This window comes from Oryza sativa, chromosome 12 (assembly GCF_034140825.1).
Source record: "Oryza sativa Japonica Group chromosome 12, ASM3414082v1".
Classification (NCBI taxonomy): domain Eukaryota; kingdom Viridiplantae; phylum Streptophyta; class Magnoliopsida; order Poales; family Poaceae; genus Oryza; species Oryza sativa.
In genome coordinates, this window is record NC_089046.1 from 5,236,010 (window position 1) to 5,246,872 (window position 10,863).

The window sequence follows — 10,863 nt, forward strand, 5'->3', positions numbered from 1 at the left end:
AGGTTGTCTTAGTTTGGATCTTTGCACCTTTAATAATTCTAATAGCTAGTTTGATGTAAAACATACTTGTATAAATAATCGAAAACTGTTCTGGATATCAATCCGTGTGTGATCAAAATCCGAGATGATCGTGTGTAGATATTTGTGGTACTGAGCTCAAACTAGGTGACCCCACACTGATCCGACCAGAGAAGCTTTGTCACTTGTCCCTGGGAGATGGAGCAAACATCGCGTTCGTCCTTTTTTACTCCCTTGAGGAAGAATATGTAGGATGTTGATCCTCATAAGATATAGGCCACTCTGTGATTGGCGTTAGGATAGTCATCCTCATCCTCATCATCCGAAGACTTGGGGGGCCGCTATATTTGTTCTCGATGACTCGTACTCGCTGGTCCGTTGGATGGGCCATCTGGCGATTCATCTTTGGGTGAAAGACATGGCAGCCGGCCAAGGAGTGCGAGCTTGTTTTGTACACTAGCTAGGTGCCACTTTTAGCCGGGAGCCTCTCCTTGACTTTTGTTTCGCCAGGGTTGAAGCGGTTCTCGATTTGCTGCGAGTACCTCCCATTCTGCCATGCGCTTCTTGTTCTTCTTTCCTAGGCTATCCTGGCTTCTTTCATGTGCTTGGTCTTCTTTCTTACTCAATGCTATGTCCTCCGTGCCTTTCCCTTGCCATCATTGCGTCGAACAGCTTCCTCACTATGAGCACATCTGTCAGCAATCTCAAAAAACCGTAATCAAGTAAATAGTCTGCAGCAACTATCGGCTCAATAGTCTGTTTCAAATAACTGAACACTAAATTTGATTAGTAGTATGTTGGCTTGGGAATCTGGATGACGACTTTTTTGTGATGACATCTCAGAATGATGAATGGAAAATTTGAGAGTCATAAAAAAAGTTAATTGGATTCATACCATTACAAATATACGAAATTTAAAAAATACCACTAATATTCATAATGTTAGCTAAGTGCCACTGAAATTTAGAAAAATTAAAACCGTATCACTCCGTCCTATTTTCCATCCACTTTTCTGTCATCTCCGTCAATTTCTATCCTTGCACCAGCCCGGCCTGCTGCCTCCGCACGAACTCCTCGTCGTCATCACCGGCGCCGTCGTGGTCGTCCTCCTCCAGCTTCATCCGCAGCGTGGCGATCTTGGACGCCGTGTGCCGCAGGCCCTCCACGCTCCAGTCGTCCCCCGGCGACGCGCCGGCGGCGAGCACGCGGAGCCGCTGCTCGTCCACGCGGTCCGTGTCGTCCTCCCGCGACCTGGGTCTTGGACTGCGGTAGCGCCTTGATATTGCTCGGCAGCTCGGTGGCCGCAGCGTGCCGTCCCGCCACCGCCGCCGCACGCGCGTGCTTTAAGAAGAGCACCTGCACCACCATACGGAGCAGGAGGAGCTCGTTCTGCGCCGCGTGCATGCACGCCTTGTCCAACAGCTTCCGGCAGTTGAGCACCCTGCACAAACGCTTCCTTGCGCTCTTGCTCATCTCCGTTTCCTTCCGCCGCTTCCCACACCGTCGCTCGCCGCCGGAGGTGGCCGGCAAGAATAGAATTAACGGGTATGACAGAAAAGTGGATGGAAAACACGACTGAGTGGCACGGTTCCAATTTCTCTAAATTTCAGTGACACGTAGCCGATATCATAAATAGTAGTGGTATTTTTCTAATTTCACTTTTTTTTTGGGAGGGGGATTTTATGACATTCCAAGAGTAAAAGAAACATAATTTGTTTGTTGCATTCAAATATATATTCCCTCCATTTGACAATAAGTTGATTTTCAGAGTTCAAACTTGTCGATGGATTATGCACCGATCACAGGATCCGTACCTATATGATTTGTTTAGAGTACGTTGGGATGCGCTGATATGAGAATGCAAACAAAGTTATAAAGAGAGCAAGAGAGACAAGGATTTTTATACATGTTCGGGCCCCTGATGATGGGTAATAGCTCTATTTTTGTTGGCCGGAGCCAGTTTTACCATTATATGTATATTAGCGTAAAGCTCAGGTATATGGTCGATGGCTAGCTGTTATTGGCTTCCATGAGAATGAACTTGGTGAGATTGGAGGTGGCTTTGTATCCCTCTTGGCTTGTATTGGGCTTGCATAAGCTTGTATTTATACCCTTAGTTACGTACCCCATGTCGAAGTATAACTAGGGAAGCAAATATGGATATTATCCATGTAGTACTAGTCGAGCTAGAATAGGATTCTATTTCTCTTTCTTTATCCGAGACTTCTCGCTTGTGTACAGACTTTACCATACATATGAGGCTTGATTTCGTACATGACATGATCTGTGATATACTAGTCGGACCAGAATAGAACTCTATTTCTCTTTCCTTATCCGGCACTCCTTCCTTGTGTACTCAGGACTTTTACCATACATATGAGACTTGATTCTTTACATGATTTAGAATATGGTGGGCTCCGCAGAGCCTAGTTCACATATATGGGGAATCTAGAACACTGACAAAACTTTATCTAAAATAAGATGATTTGTACCCTCTTGCATATCTGGGTCCGCAAATCAAAAGTTTTATCAGTTCAAAACCTTTTTTCTATTAATTACTTTCGTTGTATTCCCTCCCTAGTAAACTTGCCTTAGCATTTTAGGGATGTTTTTATTTTGCACCATCATAGGAATTTCAGATATAATAATGATTGTAACTTAGGACTCTTGGACATTACTGGTACCACAATTTTAGTTATGCTTTCAAACCAACTAATCAATTGCATAAAACTAGCCAAAGGAAAGTGCGTTGAAAGAGATAATTAAAAAAACAAACATCATTACCATTTCAAATACTAATATATTCTTCTCATTAGTTATATTATCTCTCTCTAATTTATTGTTGTTTTAATATAACACGGTAATCCATATAACACATTAATCCATTTTTCATCTCTCTCCTGAATATGATGCCATCATATATAGGTGGTAAAATATAAGCAATTTTGCAAGGTAATTAACTTGCAACAAGTGATAGATGATATGGACTTGAATTCAATAGTCAGATATACTACCCTTTCTCACAATTCTTTGGCCTAGTATCACAGTAAATACAGTTCGCTGCAAAGTGACACTTCTCTATGCGCTCTGGGTAATGTTCTTGGTGGCATTTTCGAAGCGTCATTTGGTATAATTTGATTTTGGAGGATAATGATTGTGTATAAATAAATATAGAACAAACGTTAAAGTTAGAAATTAGATCTTGTTAAGCAGTTAATTAGTCCTTAATTATTAATATCATTGCGAACTTGTATACTTCTCTATGTCTCAATATATAGCTACTTTTGGCTATACATACACATAACTAAAAATAGCTATTTTCTAGGATAGAGGGTGTCGGTGACATGGGACCGGGGGTATCTTGGCTAGAGGTTTGGGGCAGCCGCGGTCACCCACGTGGCCTGACCCCCTCGGGGGGGGGGGGGGGTCGGGCCCGAGGGTGATGTGGCCGCCCCTCCCTCTGTCTCCCCGAGGGGTCGGGCCGCTCCCGTTTCGGCCCCGAGGGCTGGGGCGCCCCGACCCCCTGTGGGTTTGGCTCCACGTGTGTGGGTTAGGTGAGCACAGCGGCGCTCACCTAACCGCGTTTATTGCGGGTTGGACGAGCGCCCCACGCCGCATTTAATGCAGCGCAGCACACTCGTTCGGTCCGTGACAGGTCACAGTGTGTGACCGGTCACAGACCGGTCAGATCGCGGGTTAGGTGGCAACAGGCGGCCTTTCGCACGCCTCGCCCCGTCCCGTCGGAATGATGAGAGCCTCTAGGCACTCGTCCCTAGCCGGAGCCGGCGTGCTGACTCCTGGAGTTAGCACGTCAGTCCCGGCTAGATTCATACCAGGTTTCATCGCAACCATTACAAGGAAGTCATTTTATGAAGAAGGGCTGACGTGTGGCATGCTAAACTGACGCGTGGTAGACAAGAATGACCGGTTTGTGACTGGTCTGACGCCGGTCACGTCATCGGCAGACAACCGTGCTCCCACGTTGCGCCTGCTTCCGGCGGAGTGGAGGTAGGTATGGCCCATCCCATCAGAGGGTCATTCGGACAACAGCCATGGCAAATCTCCGCCCATTAATGAGGGAGTAACAGGGAGATCCCCGGTGTTAGGCGAGTGATGACGCTGGGCCTCACTCAAAGACAAGCTGTGATTTAGCTTCCAGGCGAAGGCGCAAGCCAGTTTTTTCTTTTTTGGGAAGATAGGGTGAGTCCCCACCCAAAAGAAGAGTAGGTAGAAGTGGTGCATGTGGGATCCCCTTGAGATATAAAAGGAGGACCTTGCCCACTTGGAGAAGAGGGGAGCTCGGAGAGGAGAGAAAAAGAGGAAGAGGGTCTCTAGAGTTTGAACTCTCTTGCTCTCCAGCTCTTTGTAACTCCTTCACACACAGATCCACCAGAACACAGGAGTAGGGTATTACGCTTCTCAGCGGCCCGAACCTGTCTACGTCGCCCGTGTCTTGTGCGCTTCTTCTCGCTGACAATCCTCAGATCGGGGGCTTAGAACCTCACCTAGCGCCCCCGGCCGAACCGGCAAAGGGGGGCCCGCGCGGTCTCCCGGTGAGGAGCCCCACGCTCCGTCATCTGGCGCGCCAGGTAGGGGGCGCGTGTGTTTTTCTAAGGCCTCGTCCTCTTTCGTGTGCGTCAAGCTTCTCCGGCTCAGCCCAATGGCCGAACGGGCAGTGGCGCACAACCTCTCTCCGAGCGCTAGCGGTGACGACGGGGAGCAGAACCCGCGCCGTCGAGCTCGTACTCCACCGCCCCCTCTTGCCGAAGTCTTAGGCGGGAGGAGGCGCTCAAGGGGGTCGAAAGATCCGCGACTTCGCCGCCCACGAGCGATGAAGAAGGACGGCGAGACGGGGAGCGTCGCCTCCTCGTCTACGGCGATGGCAGCACGCCCCAGGGCGCGCTCCAAGCTGCGGGCGCGCTCTTGCGTCACCCGCCCGTCGTCCCTGATCCAGAGACTCCAGCCCGACGTTGGCTGGATGACGTGGCCGACTTGGTCATGACGGCGCAGCAGCGCCTAGGCGCCGGTGGGCGGTCCTCCGCCGCCAAGGCCTCTGGCGCTGCTACCGCCGGCTCCGTGTCGTCGAGGCGGAGGGCGCGGCGAGCGGCGGCCGTTACCCGCCGTTCGTCTGCCATTCCCTCGTCAAGCCTCCGACCCAAGAAGATGTGCGTAGGGGGCCGGATGCCCGCCTCAGTATCGAGCGCCGGCGCAATGGTCGTCGTGCTGCCCACGCAACGGAAGGCGCTTCCTCGTCCGGAGCGCCACTTCGGTTCGGGCGCGGGGGCCAGCCCCCCATGCCCCCGTTTGGTGGTGTCGGCTGTCGAGCCTTTGTGGCGAGCCTTCGGAACGTCCGTTGGCCCCTAAGGTTCCGGCCCACCATCACCGAAAAATATGACGGAAGCGTCAACCCCGCCGAGTTTCTCCAGGTCTACACGACCGGGATCGAGGCCGCCGGGGGTGACGACAGGGTCATGGCGAATTTCTTCCCCATGGCCCTGAAGGGACAGGCGCGGGGTTGGCTAATGAACTTGCCGCCCGCGTCGGTCCACTCTTGGGAGGATTTGTGCCAGCAGTTCACCATGAATTTCCAAGGCACATATCCGCGCCCAGGTGAAGAAGCGGACTTGCATGCGGTACAGCGAAGGGACGATGAGTCTCTTCGCTCGTATATTCAGCGGTTCTGTCAAGTCCGCAACACCATACCATGCATCCCCGCACACGCGGTAATCTACGCGTTCAGGGGAGGCGTGCGGCACAACCGCATGCTCGAAAAGATCGCCTCCAAGGAGCCCCAGACCACCGCGGAGCTTTTTCAGCTCGCGGACCATGTGGCTCGCAAGGAGGAGGCCTGGACCTGGAACTCCACCGGTTCCGGTGTGGCAGCTTCGGCCGCCCCCGGATCCGCCGCTCGGTCAGGGCGACGGGACAGGAGGAGGAAGAAGAGGTCGGCCCATTCCGACGACGAGGGTCACGTCCTCGCCGTCGAGGGCGCTTCGCGGGCCACCCGAAAGGGGAGGCCTGCGAGCGACAAAAAGAAGGAGGCCGGCGCTCCCAGCAGGGAGCACCCGACCGGCAAGTGGTGCACCGTGCACAACACCTCCCTCCACGACCTCGCGGACTGCCGCGCGGTCAAAAGTTTGGCTGAGCGGACGAGGAAGTGGGAGGAGGAGAGGAGGCAGGAGCGCCGTGAGGGCAATGCCCCGGCGGCTCCCTCCGGCAACCGGCGAAGTGAGGCCAAGCAGAAGGCCCCAGCCGAGGACATCGACGATGGCGACGATGACCTAGGGTTCTAGGAGCCTGGGGCCACCATCGCCACCGTCGATGGGGGAGCGTGCGCTCACGCTTCTCGTCGGAGCCTCAAGGCCATGAAGCGAGAGCTTCTGGCCGCGGCCCCTACCCATGAGGCGACGCGGCGGGCGCGGTGGTCGGAGGTTGCCCTCACCTTCGACTAGACCGACCACCCGCCGTGCGTTGCCCGGGGAGGACAGATCGCGATGGTGGTTTCCCCCACCGTTTGCAATGTGAAGTTGGGGCGTGTCCTCATAGACGGGGGTGCAGCCCTCAACATCCTTTCCCCCGCAGCCTTTGACGCCATCAAGGCCCCGGGGATGGTGCTCCGGCCGTCCCAGCCGATCATCGGTGTGACGCCGGGGCACACCTGGCCGCTCGGTGGTTCCGCCAACTTCCGCACAGAGCGGGTGGACTTCGATGTGGCGGACCTCAGTCTGCCCTACAACGCGGTCCTGGGGAGGCCCGCGTTGGTGAAGTTCATGGCGGCGGTCCACTACGCCTACCTCCAGATGAAGATGCCGGGCCCCGGTGGCCCCATCTCTGTCCATGGCGACCTCAAAGGCGCGCTTGCTTGTATGGAGCAGCGCGCGGACCACCTCGCCGCCGCATCCAAGCCCGAGGGTGGCAACGAGAGGCTCAGCACCTCCGTCCCAGCCGCCCCGAGGCAGCGGATGATCACGTGCGACGAGGTCCCGGTCAAGGAGGTTGCCCTGGGCGACGGCCCGTCCAAGACCACACGAATCGGTGGTCTTCTGGACGGCAAATAGGAAGACGCGCTCGTCTCCTTCCTGCGGGCAAACGCCGATGTCTTCGCCTGGAGACCGGCGGACATGCCCGGGGTCCCCAGGGAGGTGATTGAGCACCGTCTCGCCGTGCGGCCGGGCGCAAGGCCGGTCCGGCAGAAAGTGCGGCGGCAGGCCCCGGAACGTCAAGCCTTCATCCGCGAGGAGGTGACGCGACTTCTGGAGGCCGGATTCATCCGTGAGGTCATCCATCCGGAGTGGCTGGCGAACCCGGTCGTCATTCCCAAGGCGAACGGCAAGCTTCGGATGTGCATCGACTACACCGACCTTAACAAGGCATGTCCTAAGGACCCTTACCCCCTGCCACGCATAGATCAGATTGTCGACTCCACCGCGGGGTGCGACCTTTTGTGTTTTCTAGATGCATACTCTGGTTATCATCAGATTCGCATGGCTAGGGAGGATGAGGAAAAAACTGCTTTCATTACCCCCATAGGAACTTATTGTTATACGACAATGCCTTTCGGGTTAAAGAATGCGGGTCCTACTTTTCAACGTACTACTCGAATTTCTTTGGGTAGCCAGATAGGACGCAATGTTGAGGCCTATGTTGATGACTTGATTGTGAAGACGCGCAACCAAGAGACCTTACTCTCGGATCTAGCGGAAACTTTCGAAAGTCTCCGCTCCGCCCGCATAAAGCTGAACCCCGATAAGTGCGTGTTCGGCGTGCCTGCGGGCAAGCTTCTCGGGTTCTTGGTCTCTGCCCGAGGCATCGAGGCCAACCCCGAGAAGATACGAGCTATAGAGCGGATGCACCCCCCCAGCAAGCTTAGGGATGTGCAGTGCGTCACCGGCTGCATGGCCGCCCTAAGTCGGTTCATATCGAGGCTGGGAGAGAAGGCACTGCCCCTATTTAAGCTCCTCAAATGCTCCGGGCCGTTTACCTGGAGGGAGGAGGCTGAGCGGGCCCTCACTCAGTTGAAGGCGTACCTCAGTTCTCCCCCAGTCCTGGTCGCCCCGGAGCCAGATGAGCCGTTGCTACTCTACCTGGCGGCAACCCCGCAGGTGGTCAGCGCGGCGTTGGTCGTGGAGCGCGACGAGGACAACCCTCACTCCGCGCATCCCCACCCTGCGTCGACTCGACCTGGGAGAGAGCAGGCAGGAGAGGCCCCCGAGCCGAACGGCGGCCCGAGGCCCCCGATGGCCGGAGCTGGCCCTCCGCCTGCTTGTCCGACGGTGCTAGGCGCCCCCGACCCCCAGGATGGCCCCGGGGCCACTGCGGGAAGGCCGCGCCTGTCGCCCTCTGACCCCGAGGTCGTCGGCACAGAAGCCGAGTGCGCCCCGCGTGGCCTCTCGGACGAAGAGCGCCCTGGAGATGCGGCCCCTGGCGAAGAGGATCGGCCCCGCCGATAGGTGCAGCGGCCCGTCTACTTCGTTAGTGAGGCCCTCCGGGACGCCAAGACCCGATACCCTCAGGCCCAGAAGATGCTTTACGCTATTCTAATGGCTTCGAGGAAGTTGCGCCATTATTTCCAGGCGCATCGGGTCACGGTGGTCACGTCTTACCCCCTCGGCCAAATCTTGCATAACCGAGAGGGTACTGGACGGGTGGTGAAATGGGCAATCGAACTCTCTGAATTCGATTTGTGCTTTGAACCACGCCACGCGATCAAGAGCCAGGCCCTCGCCGACTTTGTGGCGGAGTGGACCCCAGCCCCTGAGCCCATCTCCGTCCCCGAGGCCAGCTCGGGCCCCTCGCAGCTGCCTCACACCGCCTACTGGGTGATGCAGTTCGACGGCTCCCTGTCTCTTCAGGGCGCCGGTGCGGGGGTCACGTTGACCTCGCCGAGCGGAGACGTCCTCAGATACCTGGTCCGTCTCAACTTTCGGGCGACCAACAATATGGCGGAGTACGAGGGACTCCTTGCGGGACTCAGAGTGGCAGCTGGACTGAGGATCCGCCGCCTCCTGATGTTAGGCGACTCCCAGTTGGTCGTTAACCAGGTCTGTAAGGAGTACCGGTGCTCTGACCCGCAGATGGACGCTTACGTGCGCTAGGTGCGGCGTATGGAGCGCCATTTCGACGGGATAGAGCTTCGGCACGTGCCCAGACGGGATAACGCGGTCGCCGACGAACTCTCAAGGCTCGCTTCCTCGCGAGCCCAGACCCCATCGGACGCCTTTGAAGAAAGGCTTGCCCAGCCGTCGGCGCGACCCGACCCCCTAGGGGAGACGGACGCGCCTGAACGGCCCCCGAGGCCCGTCGGAGTCCAGGCCTCGGGACCCAAGGGGAGCGCTCCCAGCTCCCCTAGATTGATTGCTTGGATCACTGAAATCCAGGCGTACCTCGCAGATAAGACTCTACCCGAGGACCGCGAAGGGAGTGAACGCGTCCAGCGCATCTCCAAGCGCTACGTGCTGGTGGAAGGGACCCTCTATCGGCGCGCGGCTAACGGAGTCCTCCTGAAGTGCATTCCTCGGGAACAAGGTGTCGAGCTTCTGGCCGATATCCATGAAGGCGAGTGCGGAGCCCACTTCGCCTCACGCACCTTAGTTGGCAAGGCCTTTCGCCAGGGTTTCTATTGGCCGACGGCTCTCAACGATGCGGTTGACCTGGTCCGGCGGTGCAGGGCGTGCCAGTTCCACGCCAAGCAAACCCATCAGCCGGCCCAGGCCCTGCAGACCATACCTCTTTCGTGGCCGTTTGCTATCTGGGGGCTCGATATTCTAGGTCCGTTCAGGCGGGCCCCGGGTGGGTTCGAGTATCTGTATGTCGCTGTCGACAAGTTCACTAAGTGGCCCGAGGCTTATCCAGTCATCAAGATCGATAAGCACTCCGCGCTTAAATTCATCAGGGGCATCACTGCTCGGTTTGGGGTGCCTAACCGTATCATTACGGATAACGGCACCCAGTTCACTAGTGAGCTCTTCGGTGACTACTGCGAAGACATGGGCATCAAGCTATGCTTCGCCTCCCCCGCCCACCCCAGAAGCAATGGCCAAGTGGAGCGCGCCAACGCGGAAATCCTCAAGGGCCTTAAAACCAAGACCTTCAACATCCTCAAGAGGCACGGCGACTCGTGGATCGAGGAGCTGCCAGCGGTGCTCTGGGCGAACCGAACCACGCCAAGCCGAGCAACCGGGGAAATGCCTTTCTTCCTTGTCTACGGCGCGGAGGCGGTCCTCCCATCTGAGCTCACCCTAAGGTCCCCTCGGGTCACCATGTATTGCGAGGCTGATCAAGATCAGCTTCACCGAGACGACCTCGACTACTTGGAAGAGCGAAGGCGGCGCGTGGCCCTCCGAGCCGCGCGCTACCAGCAGAGCCTGCGGCGCTACCATTAGCGTCACGTCCGGGCCCGATCACTCTGCGTCGACGACCTCGTCCTACGCCGCGTCCAAACGCGTGCTGGACTGAGCAAGCTCTCACCAATGTGGGAGGGTCCGTATCGAGTGATCGGCGTCCCCCAGCCGGGCTCCGTTCGGCTGGCCACGGGAAACGGCACGGAGCTGCCTAACCCGTGGAACATCGAACACCTTCGTCGCTTCTACCCCTAGTGGGGGTCGGGTGTCATGCCTCGGGCTCGGACCAACCCCGTACCCCCCCGGGCGTGCAGGGTTGGCCGGGGGCTACCACATGCATATCCTTATCTTTTTTCTCTTCCGTATTTCAGTAAAAGCATTTTCGATTTCCTGAGGATTGTGTCTGTGCCATCGTTTTCTTTTGAAGAATCTTGGCTTGAATTAGCACGCTCGTGCCCGACCCTGCCCTCGGTGGCCCGAGCCGGCTAAAATCGCCAAACGGGGC